A 20,366-nucleotide genomic window follows, 5' to 3' on the forward strand; every position below is an offset into this window, starting at 1 on the left:
TAATGCTCCTTTATATCCTCATTTGTCAGCCTGTCTCTCCATGTGACTCCACAGGCTCCTCTTAAATAACTCATTTCCACTGCTCTCACTCTTGACTTGTGTCCTTCCAACAACGTCCAAGCTTCACTTCCATACGTTAGAGTTGGTATCATAATACTGTCATGTAGTAACTTTTTCACTTCCATGCTCACTTCCCTGTTTCTTATCACTGCTTTCAAAGAACCAGCAACCTTTCTTCCCTGCTGTACCCTTTCAAGCACTTCACCCTCCAAACCTCCATCCTTACTCATCACACTACCCAAGTACTTAAACATACTCACATTTTCCAATTCCTCACCATCCAACCTCGCCGTACATTCACTGACTTCACCTCTCTCAAAGACCATCACTTTACTCTTCCCTACATTCACCTTTAGATTCCGTTTCTTACACACTCTCCCAAACTCATCCACCAAGCCCTGCAGCTCGCCTCCGTCTTCACTCAACAACACAGTATCATCTGCAAACAACAGTACAGGGAGTTTCCAAACACTATCCTCTCTCATCAGGGCCACTCCAACATCCACTACCCTACCTTGTACCTCTTTTATTACCCCATCCATGTACAGATTGAACAACCATGGAGACATGACACATCCCTGTTTCAACCCAAGTTTCAAAGAGAAAAATTCACTTAGTTCACCATCCACACGCACTGCAGCCTTCGCACCATCGTACATACTCTTCACAGCATTCAACAACTTCCCATGAAAGTACTGCAAGTATAAGTGGCTGGGGAATGGCTGGGAGAAAGAGGGAGATGAGCAGGGAGGAAGAGATTAGTAGGTTGGAGGTAGTGGAAGCAATGAAGGAATTCAAATGGGGAAAGCGCCAGGCATTGATGGAGTGTGTGGTGAAATAATGAAACAGGGGAAGCGGTAATAGTAGAATGGATATGGAATATATGCATATGGACATGGGAGGAAGTTAGTCCTGGAGGATTGGAAGTCAGGTATAATTATTTTCCTGTACAAAGGAAAAGGGGAAAAAGAAGTGTGTGGTAATCATAGAGGCATTTGTCTTCACTGTGCAACAGGAAAAGTATATGGTAGGATACTTACTGACAGAGTTAAGGAAATAACAGAGGATTTGGTTGGAAAAGAACAGGGAAGTTTTAGAATGAGGTTGTGTAGGTCAGATATTCATCCTAAGGTGTTTAGTGGAAAAGTTTCTAGGGAAGGGAAGAAGTTGTATGCAGCCTTCATGGATTTGGGAAAAGCATGTGACAGAGGAATATAGAAAATATATGGAGTCAATGAAAGCTGTTGAATGCCAAGAAGAGTACAGTATGTATGAAGGCACCAAGGCTGCAGTATGTGTGGATGGTGAACTGAGTGAATTTTTCTGTCTGAATATTGGATTGAAACACACACATACAAAGATATAATACAATCCATTACAGACGAGGGAATCACTTATACATAAGAGAAAGATATTTGTGAAGCACTAAATAAGAATTTCCAATTAGTTTTTACAGAAGAAAAAAATTTTGAGAGGGACTATGTGGAACACGCATGTCCACACATCATCATTCATTCATTCATTGCCAGACGCCACGTATCCCAAACGGGGTGGCCAAGGGCTTAGAGTTAATTGTTTTACAGGGAGGGGCACTAATCCTCCACCAACCCCACTTAACATGTAGGGAGAACGTTATGCCAACAGCATCTGGTGTTCCCAGGCGGTCACCCATCTAAGTACTAACCAGACCCAACGTTGCTTAACTTCGCTGATCAGACGAGAAGCGGTGTACTCAACGTGGTATGGCCGTTGGCATGTCCACACATACTACCAGATATACAAATAGCAGAAAAAGTAATACAGGAGGAGTTAAGTAGATTAGACAGAGGAAAAGCAAGTGGTCCTGATGAAATTTCATGTTGAGTATTACGAGAATGTGCAAAGAAGTTAAGTAAACCATAATTTTTAATTTTCAAGAAATCCTTGAGTCAAGGTAAACTACCTGATATTTGGAAAAAAGCAAATATTGTCCCCTTATTCAAGAAAGGAAATACCACTCAACTACCGACCAGTATCACTGACCAGTGTTGTAAGCAAGGTATTAGAAAAGCTTATAAGAAAAGCTTGGGTAAATCATCTAGAAGAACACAGTATGATAACAGAAAGACAGTTTGGTTTCAGAAAAGGAAAATCATGTGTTACTAATCTGTTGAGCTACTATGACAGAGTAACAAACACAATACAGGAAAGGGAAGGATGGGTGGACAGTATCTATTTAGATTTCAAGAAAGCTTTTGACACGGTACTACACCAAAGACTTTTATGGAAACTGTACCATCAAGGAGGAATTCGAGGCAAACTGTTTTGTTGGATGCAAGACTTTCTCATAAAAAGAGAAATGAGAACAATACTAAGAGGAAACTACTCATCATGGAAAGAAGTGACTAGTGGAATACCACAGGGTTCAGTGCTGGCACCAATCATGTTTTTAGTGTATATAAATTATATAAACAGTAACACTGGAAATGAGAGCTATCTGAATATGTTTGCAGATGATGCAAAAATACAAAGGAGAATTACTAACACAGACTCTTGTAGGGAGCTACAAGAAGAATTAAATAAACTTCATGAATGGAGTAGTACATGGCAAATGGAATTCAGTGTGGACAAGTGTCATGTAATCAAGTTTGGTAAAAGTGGAAAAAGACTTGATTGGGATTATAAGTTAGGAAATAAAACCCTATACACATCAGAAAGAGAGAAAGACCTAGGTGTGATTATCAATAACAGACTATCTCCGGCTGACCACATCAGCGAGAAGGTACGGAACATGTATACACTGCTTGCAAATATGAGAATAGCATTCACATACATAAATGAAGACATGCTAAAAAGGATAATAACATCATTCATTAGACCAACCCTGGAATATGCATCAGTAGTCTGGAGTCCTCATCTCAAAAAGCATATAGACAAGATTGAAAAAGTTCAAAGGGCCGCTACAAGATGGATACCAAGCTTAAGGGACCTAAGCTATGAAGAAAGACTAAATAAACTGAATCTACCAACACTACAGGAGAGAAGGAAAAGAGTTGACATGATAATGCTATATAAGTGCATATCAGGGAAGGAGAAAATAGACATAAATGATTACATAACATATGGAGAAGCATCAGCAAGAGGACACTGCAAAAAACTGCATAAGAAGAGAGGTGATAAAGACGTAAGGAAATTCAGTTTCCCAAACAGAGCAATTGATCAGTGGAATGCACTACCGAATGAAGTAGTGTGTGCCAAAACAATTCACAAATTTAAGGATATGTACGATAAATATGGTTTAAGACACGGGACAGTACGAGCTTGACTCATTCCTGTAAAGATACAATTAGGTAAGAACAATTAGGTAGGTAAGAACACACACACACACACACACACACACACACACACACACACACACACACACACACACACGCACGCACGCACACACACACACACACACACACACACACACACACACACACACGAACGAACAGCCGGAGAGAGCAGACGTCCCAGCCATCGCTCCTAAACCTTGAGTAGTTTCAGGAATTTTGTCTGTCCTGTCTCCTAGGGTCTTTCTTTAAATTTAAAATAATGAAAGTTAGTAGACTACCAAAAATATAAAGATTTGTTGGCTATAGTATACATGAATGTTTGTGGTTTATTCGGTAACAGCTGTTTTGGTACTTTACCGGTACATTAAACATGGCCGAAAATGTAAATAGTGAGGGAATGGAATTTCAAGGATTTGATGCTAATACCGATGTCATGGACCTGGTGAAAACATTAATTATGCGGATTAGTGAACTCAAAAAGAAAGTAGAGAATCTAGTGATAAAGGATGTGTCAGTAAATACGGAAACCACCATACAGAGTCTGATCCAGTCTAATGAAACAGCCAATGAAGAGATTAGGAATTTGAAGCGGGAAAATGTTGAACTGAGGAGGAAACTAGAAGAGAGTACTAATCAAACGGAGAAGGTGAGTAATGTATTAGAAGAACATAAGGCAAAGTGGGCACATGTAGAAGAAGAACAGAAAGAAGTGGTCGGCATGAGAGATCATCCAGGAAGAAAGGGAAATGAACAAGAAAGAAATGGAAGAAAATGTAGTGAAAATACTGAAGAAAAAAGAGAAAATAGTGAGAGAAACTATAGAAAGGAACAGATGTGTGGTAGTATTTGGAAACAGGGAAGAGGAGGAAAAGGTTAGGTTCGTAAGACTCGAGAGAGACACGAACATGGTGAGAGGAATATTAGGCAAGATTGACCCCGAAGGAGACAAGTGGGTAAAAGAAATTGAGGAAGTAAGGAGGATAGGGCCTTATAAGAAAGGGGAAATAAGACCAATCAGAGTCAAGTTTACATCAGAAAGTGTAATAAATGAGATACTTAAAGTGACCTGGAAATTAAGCAAAGAGGCGGGGATGGAAAATATTATAATAAGAAAAGATCTGAATGAAGAAGAAAGAGAAGTTTTAAAATCATTAAAGGAAGAAGTAAAGGAAAAAAATGATAAGAGGACAGAGGAAGAACGTAATACTTTTTTTTGGAGAGTATTGGATATGAAAGTAAGGAAATGGTATTTAAGGAAATAGAAGTGAAGGAAACTAGGGGGGATGGTTGTGAAAGATCAGAAGTTGAGGAAGTGGTACGGACAGAGAGTAGGAGAGAAGAGGGTATTAAAAACGTCAAAAATAATTTGAAGGTGATATATACTAATGTTGATGGTTTTATATCGACAAGGATCGAAATTAATGATTTCTTGAGAGAACATGAACCTGATGTCATGTGCTTTGTAGAGACCAAATTAAGAGAAGATATTGATGTTCATTTGGGAGATGGTAAATACAAACTATGGAGAAAAGACAGAAAAGAAAAAAATGGAGGAGGAGTGATGATAGCAGTGAAGAACAACATAAATGTAGATACTGTGGAAATGGGAGAAGGCAGGGCTGAAGTGATATATATGAAATTAGAAACTGGAGAGAACGTTAAGAGAGATATGGCGGTAGTGTATGTTCCCCCAAAGACGAGAGCATGGAAGGATGATGAATACCGTGAGATGTTGTCAGATATGGCTAACTACTTGCAAAAAATAATTGAGAAAAGCAATAATATAATTTTGGTGGGTGACTTTAATTGTAAAGAGGTGAACTGGGAGGAATGGTACTCGGGAGGCGGCGAGGATTCGTGGGGCACTATGTTATTAAATATAATAATGAATAATGTGATGAAACAATGGGTCAAAGAAGAGACATGGTTTCAAGGTGAAGACACACCAGCAAGGTTAGATTTACTGTTCACCAAAGAACCCGATGTAATAGAATCATTGGAATATCTCTGTCCTTTGGGAAAGAGTGATCATGTGGTCATTGAGTTCCAGATGTTTATAGGAAACGTCGAGCCAAGAGACGAGCTTCATAGACAGGGAAGATACAACTTTGGCAAAGCAAATTTTACAGGACTGAGAAACTTTTTTGAAAATGCGGATTGGAGAAAATTCAGAGAAACGAGAGATACAGAGGAAGTGGGATATCTTTCTAGACCTCTATAATTTGGGAGTGGAAAAATTTGTACCAAGAGTAAAAGGGAAAGAAAACAGGAAAAAGGAGTGGTTTAATAGAAGGTGTATGATAGCAAAAAAAGCGAGAGATAAGGCGTGGAACAATTGGAGAAAGAGAGGTAACGACAGAACAAAGGAAGAATATAAAAGAACAAGAAATGAATACACAAGAATACGTAGAGAAGAAGAAAGGAATTTTGAAAAGGTATAATTGACAAATGCAAGGATGAACCCAAACTGTTTTACAGATTTGTTAATGGCAATCTGAAACAAAAGGAAGGAATCACCAAACTGAAAGTAGAAGGAGAGGTCTTTAAGGATGCGGCAATGCAAGCAGAAATAATGAACAAATGTTTCCAGTCAGTTTTCACTAAAGAAAAGGAGCTTGTGGAAGGGGAGGGAGTGATTAGAAATGTTCCGGTGTTGAAAGATATAAAAGTGGAGGTACAGGAAGTGTATAAATTACTGGAAACTCACGATGTAAGGAAAGCCCCAGGACCTGATGGAATTTCTAATTGGGTACTGAAGGAATGCAGAGAACAACTGGCGGATAAAATTCACAACTTAATTGTATGCTCACTGGAAGAGGGGAAAGTGCCAAAAGAATGGAAGAGGGCAAATGTGGTACCAATTTACAAGGGAGGAAACAGGGAAGAACCCCTGAATTATAGACCAGTGTCTCTAACCAGCATGGTCACAAAATTGTGTGAGAGAATCCTGAAAGACAGATGGATAAAATATCTGGAAGAGATGAATATTTTGGCTGAATGTCAGTTTGGATTCAGAAGTGGAAGGTCATGTGTTTCAAACTTGTTGAGCTTTTACTCAAGAGCGATTGATGTGGTACAGGAGAGGGATGGTTGGGTGGATTGTGTGTACTTAGACTTAGAGAAAGCCTTTGACAAGGTACCTCATAAGAGACTAATGTGGAAACTAGAATATATAGGAGGACTAAAGGGGAAACTTCTGGAATGGATGAGAGATTTTTTGAGAGACAGACAAATGAGGACAGTAATAAAGGAAAAGATGTCTGGATGGAGGGAAGTAACAAGTGGAGTCCCTCAAGGCTCAGTGTTGGCGCCAGTAATGTTCCTAATTTACGTAATTGATATGGTAGATGGAGTGAACAGTTATGCAAGTCTGTTTGCTGATGATGTAAAGATCTTGAGGAAGATAGAGGTTGAGGAGGATTGTAAAATATTGCAGGAGGATTTGGATAGGATACACAATTGGAGCCGGACGTGGGAAATGAAATTTAATGTAAAGAAATGTAAAATATTGGAAATGGGTAAAAGTACCAGGAGACCATCACTGAATTATTTTTTGGGTAATGAATTAATCACAAAAAGGAGAGAAGAGAAAGATTTGGGAGTGCTGGTCCAAGATAGTTTGTCACCAGAAAAGCACATTAACAAGATAGTTGGAGAGACTTATAAGCTCTTGACTAACATAAGAGTAGCATTTCATTATATGGATGAGGAAGTGATGAAAAAATTGATAGTGGCCATGATCCGCCCCAGGTTAGAATATGCAGCGGTAGTGTGGTCCCCACACAAAAAGAAAGATATAAACAAGATTGAGAGAATACAAAGAACAGCAACCAAGATGGTCCCCAGTCTGACAGACCTGTCATACAGAGAGAGGCTGGAAAAACTGGATTTGCCTTCGTTAGAGGAAAGGAGAAAGCGGGGAGACATGATTGCGGTGTTTAGGACCATGGTGGGAGTAGATAAAATTGACAAAGAGGATCTGTTTGTATGGGATAAGAGAGCAACAAGAGGACATGGAATGAAATTGAACAAGTCAAGCTGCTTGAAGGATATCAAGAAATATAGCTTTCCTTACAGAAGTATAGACTTATGGAATAGCCTGGACAAAGAGATCGTCCAGTCTAAAAACTTAAACGAGTTTAAAGTTAAATTCGGCTTATTGAGAAACAGCGACGGAAACCTACGAGCATAGTACATTCCGTGTATATCACAATTAGGTATACTAGGTAAATACTTAAATATTTGGAACGACTTAGACAAAGAGGTGGTGCATGAGAAAAACATTCATGTGTGTAAAGGTAGACTTGATAAATGTGGATATGGAGACAGGACAACACGAGCATTGCTCAATTCCTGTATACTACAAATAGGTAAATACAAATAGATAAATACACACACACACACACACACACACACACACACACACACAGGGATTCAATCGAGGCGGACGTGCGACATCGGCGCTCCGTACTGAACCAACACGGCCAGTGGCATTACCTAAATTGGTATCTTTGTATGAGTCAAGCTCTGTACAAGGTTAGACTAAATGATTTTTCATTATTAAAAGGAAAAAATAATAAGTTTAAACAAGACTTGTTCAAACAGGAAAGAGAACCAAGACGAAAGAATACGCTGAGTCATCTCTGAGGTTTGTTTAGACTACAACAACACGGGGATTGTAAGTACATGCTCTGCACTTTTAGTATTGCAAAATGGATATATACTTTAGTAAAGCAAATTTGGAAAAGAAAAGGGATAAAGGTAAAAAGCAAAATGCTGATTTCTACCAAGAACTGGTTGAAGTGGAGACTCACAATAGACTGGTTGAACGTGTAAACAAACTAGAAATGGCTTTCAAAAATGAAATTTATGAAACAAAGAAGCAGATGCACTTGCAAAAGGAAGAAGTAGAAAAACTAGGAAGGGAGGCCAATAAGAAAGACACAACCATCAGTGAACTAACAGTGGAATTGAGTACACTTAGGAAGAAAATGAGTGAAATGGCAAGTACATTAGTCAATCACGAGAGTGTTATGGAAGAGTTCAAAAAATAACACAGAGACAGTTAGGCAAGTAAGCAGTCTTATAGACCATAGCAGTGATATTGAGGAGAAGATAACACAAGTGAATGAAGCTGTGCAAAGCTACAAAAATGATGTGGAAAACACGTATGCTGAAATGGTGAAAGTAAAGAAAGACTTAGAAACAAGGGTGGAGGAAAAAAGCATTAAAAAGGAAGTGAAAAGAATAATCCAAAACAATCCAAAGTTAGTCAGAGATTCAGTAGAGATAAACAAATCTATAGTAATCACTGATATAGAAGAGGAAGAAGTAAAAAACAAGATCACAAGAGACAAAAAGGAGATGGCAAATGTAATGAGCTTACTGAAAGAAGTATCAGAGGAAATCTGTAGTGAAGACATAGAGGAACACAAAAGGTTAGGGAAATATGAGAAAAGCAAGACAAGACCTCTAAAGGTGACTTTCCAGAGTGTAAACACTGTGGAAGAGATACTAAAAAATGCAAAGAATCTTATGGAAAAAGAGGAGTTCAAAAATGTATGGATAAAAAGATGCCTAACACAAGAGGAACTGGAATTACTGAAAGAGAAGAGGGAGGAAGCAAAAACAAAAAATGAGGGAAGATCAGAAGAGAAGAAATTTTATTTACAAAGTAATAGGATTGCAGGTACGAAAGTGGTACACAAACAGGATGGAATAAAAAGGAGGAAGGTAGTAGAACCATGTCATGACAAGTATATAAACAATATGATAAAGTTGATGTACTCAAATATGAATGGAATGGTATCTAAATTACTAGAGATGAATGATTATGTCAGAGAAAATGAACCACAAATAATATGCCTAACTGAAACAAAATTAACACCAAGGATATCCAATGACATACTAAACTTAGAGGAATACAATATATGGAGAAGAGACAGAAATTTAAAAAAAGGAGGAGGAATTATAATACTAACTAAGAAAAATCTAAAAGTTAATGTAATATAACTAGATTTACCATCACAAGTAGAACTGATTGCCGTAGAGATCAACACATCTGAAGGTAAAGTAATTGTAGCCAATTTGTACATGCCACCCAGATCAAACACATGGGAAAGAGATGAATATGAGGACCTGGCAGAGAGTACAATTCAGAGTTTAAGATCATTACTAAATAAAATGGATGAGAAATCAGAAAGAATTATACTAACCGGGGATTTCAATACAAATATAAATTGGAATACTCTAGATATAATTAGCCAAGAAAGCTCTTGGGACCAAAAGCTCCTGGATCTCGTACAAGAGTTCTTCCTAACGCATCATGCGAGGGAAACCACCAGAAAAAGAGGACTTGATGTACCTTCAGTGCTAGACCCAATATTTAGTAGGCAAGAAAATGATATTGACAATTTAATATATCACCCTCCACTCGGCAAAAGCGATCATGCAGTACTAAATTATAACTTCAGGATAGCATATGACATAGTAAACAGCAATGACAGGTACAAAAAGAGCCTGAACTATAAAAAGGGAAATTATCAAGACCTAAAGAAGTATTTCTTAGAAGTTGATTGGGAAAATGAGCTTAGAGGACAAGATTTAAATACAGTACTATATATAATAAATTTTGTGAATTTTTTGAAATAGGAGTCCAGAAGTACATCCCATAGCACAAAGAAGCAGATAAGAAAATACAGAAATGGTTCAATACAGAATGTAAAAAATCAAAAGAAAGAAGGGATTTGTTGTGGAATAGATACAGAAGACATAATAGTGAAAGGGCGTATAATAATTACAAACAGGCAAGAAACGATTATACAAGAATAAGGAGGGAAGGCCAAAAACAGTTTGAGGAGGATATAATAAATAAAAGTAGTGATCAACCAAAGCTATTTTACAGTTATATCAGAGGCAAAACCAAAGTAAAAGATATAGTACAATCAATTACTGATGAGAGAATCACTTATACACAAGAGAAAGATATTTATGAAGCACTAAATAAGAATTTCCAATTAGTTTTTACAGATGAAAAAAATTTTGAGAGGGACTATGTGGAACATGCATGTCCACACATACTACCAGATATACAAATAGCAGAAAAAGTAATACAGAAGGAGTTAAGTAGATTAGACAGAGGAAAAGCAAGTGGTCCTGATGAAATTTCATGTTGAGTACTACGAGAATGTGCAAAGGACTTAAGTAAACCATTATTTTTAATTTTCAAGAAATCCTTGAGTCAAGGTAAACTACCTGATATTTGGAAAAAAGCAAATATTGTCCCCTTATTCAAGAAAGGAAATACCACTCAACTACCGACCAGTATCACTGACCAGTGTTGTAAGCAAGGAGGATTGGATTTTTATAAGAAAAGCTTGGGTAAATCATCTAGAAGAACACAGTATGATAACAGAAAGACAGTTTGGTTTCAGAAAAGGAAAATCATGTGTTACTAATCTGTTGAGCTACTATGACAGAGTAACAAACACAATACAGGAAAGGGAAGGATGGGTGGACAGTATCTATTTAGATTTCAAGAAAGCTTTTGACACAGTACCACACCAAAGTCTTTTATGGAAACTGTACCATCAAGGAGGAATTCGAGGCAAACTGTTTTGTTGGATGCAAGACTTTCTCATAAAAAGAGAAATGAGAACAGTACTAAGAGGAAACTACTCATCATGGAAAGAAGTGACTAGTGGAATACCACAGGGTTCATTGCTGGTACCAATCATGTTTTTAGTGTATATAAATGATATAAACAGTAACATTGGAAATGAGAGCTATCTGAATATGTTTGCAGATGATGCAAAAATACAAAGGAGAATTACTAACACAGACTTTTGTAGGGAGCTACAAGAAGAATTAAATAAACTTCATGAATGGAGTAGTACATGGCAAATGGAATTCAATGTGGACAAGTGTCATGTAATCAAGTTTGGTAAAAGTGGAAAAAGACCTGATTGGGATTATAAGTTAGGAAATAAAACCCTATACACATCAGAAAGAGAGAAAGACCTAGGTGTGATTATCAGTAACAGACTATCTCCGGCTGACCACATCAGCGAGAAGGTACGGAACATGTATACACTGCTTGCAAATATGAGAATAGCATTCACATACATAAACGAAGACATGCTAAGAAGGATAATAACATCATTCATTAGACCAACCCTGGAATATGCATCAGTAGTCTGGGGTCCTCATCTCAAGAAGCACATAGACAAGATTGATAAAGTTCAAAGGGCCGCTACAAGATGGATACCAAGCTTAAGGGACCTAAGCTACAAAGAAAGACTAAATAAACTGAATCTACCAACACTACAGGAGAGAAGGAAAAGAGGTGACATGATAATGCTATATAAGTGCATATCAGGGAAGGAGAAAATAGACATAAATCATTACTTAACATATGGAGAAGCATCAGGAAGAGGACACTGCAAAAAACTGCATAAGAAGAGAGGTGATAAAGATGTAAGGAAATTCAGTTTCCCAAACAGAGCAATTGATCAATGGAATGCACTACCGAATGAAATATTATGTGCCAAAATAATTCACAAATTTAAGGATATGTACGATAAATATGGTTTAAGACATGGGACAGTACGAGCTTGACTCATTCCTGTAAAGATACAATTAGGTAAGAACACACACACACACACACGAGGCACCGAGGAGAGCAGTCGCACGCAGCCACCGCTCCATACCTGGCCAACTTGGCCAGTGGCATTACCTAAATTAGTATCTTTATATGAGTCAAGCTCTGTACCAGGTTAGACTAAATGGTGTTCTAATTAAAAAAAAAAAAAAATTTTAAGCAAGACTTGTTCAGACAGAAAAGAAAACAAAGTAGCGCAAGAATGCAAACAATCAACTGATCGTTTGTTTTGTCTACAACTTCCCCAGCGAATGTAAGCACCATATGTGCTTTTAGTACTGCAACATGACCACATACTTTAGTAAAGGAAATTTGGAAAATAAAAGGGATAAAGGTAGAAAGCAGGATGATGATTTCTACCAAGAACTTGTTGAAATGGAGACTCACAATAAACTGGTAGAATGAGTACACAGACTTGAGACGGCTTTTCAGAATGAGATTGATGAAATTAAGCAATAGATGCACTTGCAAAAGGAAGAAATAGAAAAATTAGGAAAGGAAGTCAACAAGAAAGACACAACCATAGATGAATTAACAGAAGAAGTGGGTACACTTAGGAGGAAAATTAGTGAAATGGCAAGTACAGTAGTCAACTATGAGAGTATTATGGAAGAGTTCAAAAATGATACAGAGACAATTAGGCAAGTAAGCAGTCTGATAGACCAGAGCAATGATATTGAGGAGAAGATAACATAGGTGAATGAAGCTGTGTGAAGCTACAAAAATGATGTGGAAACCACTTATGCTGAAAAGGTGAAAGTAAAGAAAGACTTAGAAACAAGGGTGGAAGAAAAAAGCATTAAAAAGGAAGTGAAAAGAATAATCCAAAACAATCCAAAGTTAGTCAGAGATTCAGTAGATATAAACAAATCTATAGTAATCACTGGTATAGAAGAGGAAGAAGTAAAAAACAAGATCTCAAGAGACAGATAGGAGATGGCAAATGTAATGAGCATATTGAAAGAGGTATCAGAGGAAATCTGTAGTAAAGACATAAAGGAACACAAAAGATAAGGGAAATACGAGAGAAGCAAGTCAAGACCCCTAAAGGTAACCTTCCAGAGTGTAAACACCGTGGAGGAGATACGAAATAATGCAAAGAATCTTATGGAAAAAGAGGAGTTCAAAAATGTGTGGAAAAAAAGATGCCTAACACAAGAGGAAGTGGAATTACTGAAAGAGAAGAGGGAGGAAGCAAAAACAAAAAAATGAGAGAAGATCAGAGGAGGAGAAGAATAAATTTTTTTTTTACAAAGTAATAGGATTGCAGGTACGAAAGTGGTACACAAACAGGAGAGAATAAAAAGGAGGAAGGTAGTAGAACCAAGTCATAAGAAGTATATAAACAAGATGATTAAGTTGATGTACTCAAATGTGGATGGAATGGTATCTAAATTATTAGAGATGAATGATTATGTCAGAGAAAATGAACCACATATAATATGCCTAACTGAAACAAAATTAACACCAAGGATATTAAATGATATCCTAAACTTAGAGGAATATAATATATGCAGAAGAAATAGGAACGTAAAAAAAGGAGGAGGAATTATAATATTAACTAAGAAAAATCTAAGTCAAAGAAATAGAACTAGATATACCATCACAAGTATAACTGATTGCAGTAGAGATCAATACATCTGAAGGGAAAGTAATTGTAGCCAATTTGTACATGCCACCCAGAACAAACACATGGGAAAGAGACTAATATGAGGACCTGGGAGAGAATACAGTTCAGAGTTTAAGATCATTACTACATAAAATGGAAGAGAAATCAGAAAGAATTATACTAACTGGAGATTTTAATACAAATATAAATTGGAATACTCTAGATATAATAAGCCAAGAAAGCTGTTGGGACCAAAAGCTCCTAGATCTCATGCAAGAGTTTTTCCTAACACAATATGTAAGGGAAAGCACCAGAAAAAGAGGACTCGATGTACCCTCAGTGCTAGATCTCATATTTACTAGGCAAGAAAATGATATTGACAATTTAATATATCATCCTCCATTCGGCAAAAGCGACCATGCAGTACTAAATTGCAACTTCAGGATAGCATATGACATAGTAAACAGCAATGAAAGTTACAAAAAGATCCTAAACTATAAAAAGTGGAAACTGTCATCACCTAAAGAAGTACTTCTTAGAAATTGATTGGGAAAATGAGCTTAGAGGACAAGATTTAAATGCTATATATAAAAAATTCTGTGAACTTTATGAAATAGGAGTCCAGAAGTACATCCCACAGCACATAGAAGCAGAAAAGAAAAGAAAGAAATGGTTCAATACAGAATGTAAAAAATCAAAAGAAAAAAGAGATTTTTTATGGAATAGATATAGAAGACACAATAGTGAAAGGGCATATAATAATTACAAACAGGCAAGAAACGATTATACAAGAATAAGGAGGGAAGCCCAAAAACAGTTTGAGGAGGATATTATAAATAATAGTGATCAACCTAAGCTATTTTACAGCTACATCAGCAGCAAAACCAAAGTAAAAGATAAAATACAATCCATTGTGGATGAGGAAATCACCTATACACAAGAGAAGGATATTTGTCAAGCACTAAACAAGAATTTCCAATCAGTTTTTACAGAGGAAAAAATTTTTGAGAGGGTGCTATGTGGAACATGCATGCCCACACATACTACCAGATATACAAACATCAGAAAAAGTAATACAGGAGGAGCTAAGTAAATTAGACAAAGGAAAAGCAAATGGTCCTGATGAAATTTCATGTTGGGTGCTACGTGAATGTGCAAGGGAGTTAAGTAAACCATTATTTTTAATCTTCAAGAAATCCTTGAGTCAAGGTAAACAACCTGATATTTGGAAGAAAGCAAACATTGTTCCATTATTCAAGAAAGGGAATAGACAAAATCCACTTAACTACCGACCAGTATCACTAACCAGTGTTGTAAGCAAGGAATTAGAAAAGCTTATAAGAAAAGCATGGGTAAATCATCTAGAAGAACACAGTATGATAACAGAAAGACAGTTTGGTTTCAGAAAAGGAAAATCATGTGTTACTAATCTGTTGAGCTACTATGACAGAGTAACAGACACATTACGGAAAGAGAAGGATGGGTGGACAGTATCTATTTTGATTTCAAGAAAGCATTTGACACAGTACCACACCAAAGACTTTTATGGAAACTGTACCATCAAGGAGGAATTCGAGGCAAACTTTATTGTTGGATGCAAGATTTTCTCATAAAAAGAGAAATGAGAACAATACTAAGGGGAAATTACTCTTCATGGAGAGAAGTGACTTGTGGAGTACCACAGGGCTCAGTGCTGGCACCAATCATGTTTTTAGTGTATATAAATGATATAGACAGTAACACTGGAAATGAAAGCTATCTAAATATGTTTGCAGATGATGCAAAAATACAAAGGAGAATTACTAACAGACTCTTGTAGGGAGCTACAAGAAGAATTAAATAAACTTCATGAATGGAGTAATACATGGCAAATGGAATTCAATGTGGACAAGTGTCATGTAATCAAGTTCGGTAAAAGTGGAAAAAGACCTGATTGGGATTATAAGTTAGGAAATAAAACCCTACACACATCAGAAAGAGAGAAGGTCCTAGGTGTGATTATCAATAACAGACTATCTCCAGCTGACCACATCAGTGAGAAGGTACGGAACATGTATACACTGCTTGCAAATATGAGAATAGCATTCATGTACATAAATGAAGACATGCTAAGAAAGATAATAACATCATTCATCAGACGAACCCTGGAGTGTGCATTAGTAGTCTGGAGTCCTCATCACAAAAAACACATAGACAAGATTGAAAAAGTTCAAAGGGCTGCTACAAGATGGGTACCAAGCTTAAGGGATCTAAGCTATGAAGAAAGACTAAATAAACTGAATCTTCCAACACTACAGGAGAGAAGGAAAAGAGGTGACATGATTATACTATATAAACGCATATCAGGGAAGGAGAAAATAGACATAAATGATTACTTAACCAATGGGGAAGCATCAGCAAGAGGACACTACAAAAAACTGCATAAGAAGAAAGGTGATAAAGACGTAAAGAAATTTAGTTTCCCAAACAGAGCAATTGATCAGTGGAATGCACTGCCGAATGAAATAGTGTGTGCCAAAACAATTCACAAATTTAAGGATATGTACGATAAATATGGTTTAAGACATGGGACAGTATGAGCTTGACTCATTCCTGTAAAGGTACAATTAGGTAAGAACAGTTACAGTCAGCGCAATGGAAGTCTGGACCCTCTAATTCACACCATATATTTGGTAGGGTCCAAGAAATATTGTAGGAAAATTCCTATAGTTGGTGGATTTTTTTCTGGGGGCTTCTAGCAACTTTATAGGCTTACCACCACATGCTGTGAGATTATGAGCTCAGTGCCTGCCTGTCTTTGGATGGGAAAGCACATCAGATTTTCTTGTCCTTCCTGGCACTTGTTAATTTCAAAGCTCTCGTTTTCACACCCTCCTCTGCCTTAGTGAATCATTGGAGATGGGTCCCAAACCACTAACTGATGTAGAAAAAGCCCTAATTTTAACAGTGAGAGAGGAAAATGTAAATATTAAGGATATTTGTATTCGAACTGGGCGAGGAAAATCTACCGTTATGGCACTCCTCGCTGCTACCTGCCACCTGCCAAAAAACACAATTCCCCAACATAAACACAGGGTAGGACCTAAAAGGAAGACATCTCCAACTACAGACAGGTTACTGAAGCAAGCTGTGATAAAAGACCCACGTTTGACTGCTAGACAGCTGAAAGATATGTACCCAGAATTGCTGAAAGATGTGTCTGAAAGAACCATACAGCATCGACTTCAGAAAGACTTCAAGATCCCCAGCCGTACTGCTGCACTGAAGCCTCTCCTTAATTTTTACATGTTCCTCTCTCATACTTAAAATTCGGGCTTTTCCTACATCAGTTAGTGACTTCAGACCCATCTCCAATGATTCACTAAGGCAGAGGAGGGTGTGAAAACGAGAGCTTTGAAATTAACAAGGGCCAGGCAGGACAAGAAAATCTGACGTACTCTCCCACCCAAAGTCAGGCAGGCACTGAGCTAATAATCTCACAGCATGTGGTGGTAAGCCTGTAAAGTTGCTAGAAGCCACCAGAAAAAAATCCACCAACTACAGGAATTTTCCTACAATATTTCTTGGACCCTACCAAATATATGGTGCGAATTAGAGGGTCCAGACTTCCATTGCGCCGACTGTAGGTAAGAACACACACACACACACAAACACACACACACACACACACACACACACACACACACACACACACACACACACACACACACACACACACACACACGAGCGAACAGCCACAGCGAACGGACGTGTCTCGGCTGCTCCCAGGCCAAGGCTCAGCCACCGTTGCAAACCTTAAGTAGTTTTCAAGAATTATGTTTGTCCTGTCTCCTATGGTCTTGTTTTCAGTTTGAAATATTGTAAGTTAATATAGACTTCCAAAAATGTAAAGATTTATTGGCAAGAGTATACATGAATGTTTGTAGTATTTTCGGTAACAGCTGTTTTGGTACTGTATTTGTAACCAACCTCAATCATGGCCGAAAATGTAAACACGGAGGGACTCGAATTTCCAGGATTTGATGGAAATACTAATGTCATGGATCTGGTTAACATTGATTATGGAGATTAGTGAACTTGAAAAGAAAGTGGAGAATCTAGTGTTAAAAGATGTGTCTGAGAATACGGAAATTACTATACAGAGTCTGATTCAGTCTAATGAAACAGCCAATGAAGAGATAACAAATTTGAAGCGTGAAAACGTTTAATTGAGGAGAAAACTAGAAGAGAGTACTAATAAAATGGAAAAGGTGAGCAGTGTATTGGAAAAGCATAAGGCAAAGTGGGCACACGTAGAAGAAGAACAGAAAGAAGTGGTCAGCTTAAGAGAAATCATCCAGGAAGAAAGAGAAATGAACAAGATAAAATTGGAAGAAAATGTAGTGAAAATACTGAAGAAAAAAGAGAAAATAGTGAGAGAAACTGTAGAAAGGAACAGATGTGTGGTAATATTTGGAAACAGGGAGGAAGAAGAGAAGGTTAGATCCGTGAGACTTATGAAAGACCCAAACCTGGTAAGAGGAATATAAGGTAAGATTGATCCCAAAGGAGACAAGTGGGTAAAAGAAATTGAAGAAGTAAGGAGACTAGGGCCTTATAAGAAAGGGGAAACAAGACCAATGAGAGTCAAGTTGTCATCAGAGAGTGTAGTAGATCTATCTATCTATCTGTCTATTGCCAGACGCCATAATCCAGTAAGGGGTGGCCATTTGACTTTGAGTTAGTTGTTTTACAGGGAGGGGCACTAACCCTCCACCAACGCACTTGTTGACACGTAGGGAGCACGTATGGTTTGGTTATATGGTTACCACCCAGCGTTGTAAATGATTTCTTGGCTTACAGGAAACCATTAGGCTTGTCACTCAATGTAAAGCCACCTGTAAAGGAAAGAAAAGCAATAAGAAGTGACAGGAAAGATGGGAGAAATAGGAAGAGAGGAGGACAGGCATAGAAAAAGAATGATAAAGGCTAAGGAATAGTATGCAGCACTACATCAAGTGAGTGGATGATGGTCGCCACCACCTACCACGATATACTTAAAGTGACCTGGAAATTAAGCAAAGAGGCAGGGATAGAAAATATTATAATAAGAAAAGATCTGAATGAAGAAGAGAGAGAAGTTTTAAAATCATTGAAGGAAGAAGTAAAGGAAAAAAATGATAGGAGGACAGAGGAAGAATGTAATACTTTTTTTTGGAGAGTAATGGATATGAAAGTAAGGAAGTGGTATTTAAGGAAATAGAAGTGAAGGAAACTAAGGAGGATGGCTGTGAAAGATCAGAAGTTGAGGAAGTGGTACTGACAGAGGGTAGAAGAGAAAAGGGTATAAAAAACATCAAAAATAATTTGAAGGTGATATATACCAATGTTGATGGTTTTGGGTCTGGTTAGTACTTGGATGGGTGACCGCCTGGGAACACCAGATGCTGTTGGCATCCCTACGTGTCAAGTGGGGTTGGTGGAGGATTAGTGCCCCTCCCTGTTAAACAATTAACTCTAAGCCATTGGCCTCCCCATTTGGGATACATGGCGTCTGGCTTTTTTTTTTTTTTTTTTTTTTTTTTTTTTTTTTTGATATCGGCAAGGCTTGAAATTAACGATTTCTTGAGAGAACATGAACCTGATGTCATGTGCTTTATAGAGACCAAATTAAGAGAAGATATTGATGTTCATTTGGGAGATGATAAATACAAACTGTGGAGAAAAGACAGAAAGGAAAAAACGGGAGGAGGAGTGATGAGAGCAGTGAAGAACAACATAAATGTAGATACCATGGAAATGGGAGAAGGCAGGGCTGAAGTGATATATATGAAATTAGAAACTGGAGAGAATGTTAAGAGAGATATGGCGATAGTGTATGTTCCCCCTAAGACGAGAGCATGGAATGATGACAAATACCAGGAGATGTTGTCAGATATGGCTAGCTATTTACAAAAAATAATTGAGAAAAGCAATAATATAATTTTGGCGGGTGACTTTAATTGTAAAGAGGTGAACTGGGAGGAATGGTACTCGGGAGGCGGCGAGGATTCGTGGGGCACTACGTTATTAAATATAATAATGAATAATGTGATGACGCAATGGGTCAAAGAAGAGACACAGTTTCGAGGTGAGGACACACCAGCAAGGTTAGATTTACTGTTTACCAAAGAACCCGATGTAATAGAATCATTGGAATATCTCTGTCCTTTAGGAAAAAGTGATCATGTGGTCATTGAGTTCCACATGATAATAGGGAACATCGAGCCAAGAGACGAACTTCATAGACAGGGAAGATACAACTTTGGGAAAGCGAATTTTACAGAATTGAAAACTTTTTTGAAAATGCGGATTGGAGAAAATTCAGAGAAACAAGAGAGATACAGAGGAAGTGGGATATCTTTCTAGACCTCTATAATTTGGGAGTGGAAAAATTTGTACCAAGAGTAAAAGGGAAAGAAAACAGGAAGAAGGAGTGGTTTAATAGAAGGTGTATGATAGCAAAAAAAGAGAGAGATAAGGCGTGGAATAATTGGAGAAAGAGAGGTAACAACAGAACAAAGGAAGAATATAAAAGAACAAGAAATGAATACACAAGAATACGTAGAGAAGAAGAAAGGAATTTTGAAAAAGGTATAATAGACAAATGCAAGGATGAACCCAAACTGTTTTATAGATTTGTTAATGGCAAACTGAAACAAAAGGAAGGAACCACCAAACTGAAAGTAAAAGGAGAGGTCTATAA

The 20,366-nt window shown here is 37.5% G+C and overlaps 1 protein-coding gene and 1 non-coding gene across 2 annotated transcripts in view; one reads left to right on the forward strand and one right to left on the reverse strand.

The window, feature by feature from the left end:
• The window catches only part of LOC145392951 (pyruvate dehydrogenase phosphatase regulatory subunit, mitochondrial-like), an 865,738-nt gene that overhangs the window by 597,511 nt on the left and 247,861 nt on the right, over positions 1-20,366 (forward strand). The gene's annotated exons all lie outside the window — the stretch shown is intronic.
• LOC145393202 (5S ribosomal RNA) lies at positions 1,696-1,814 on the reverse strand. The gene has a single exon (XR_013896158.1). It is a non-coding gene; the product is annotated as a 5S ribosomal RNA (ribosomal RNA).

This window comes from Coenobita brevimanus, chromosome 23 (assembly GCF_032717465.1).
Source record: "Coenobita brevimanus isolate Jiangsu-jjx chromosome 23, ASM3271746v2, whole genome shotgun sequence".
NCBI lineage: Eukaryota > Metazoa > Arthropoda > Malacostraca > Decapoda > Coenobitidae > Coenobita > Coenobita brevimanus.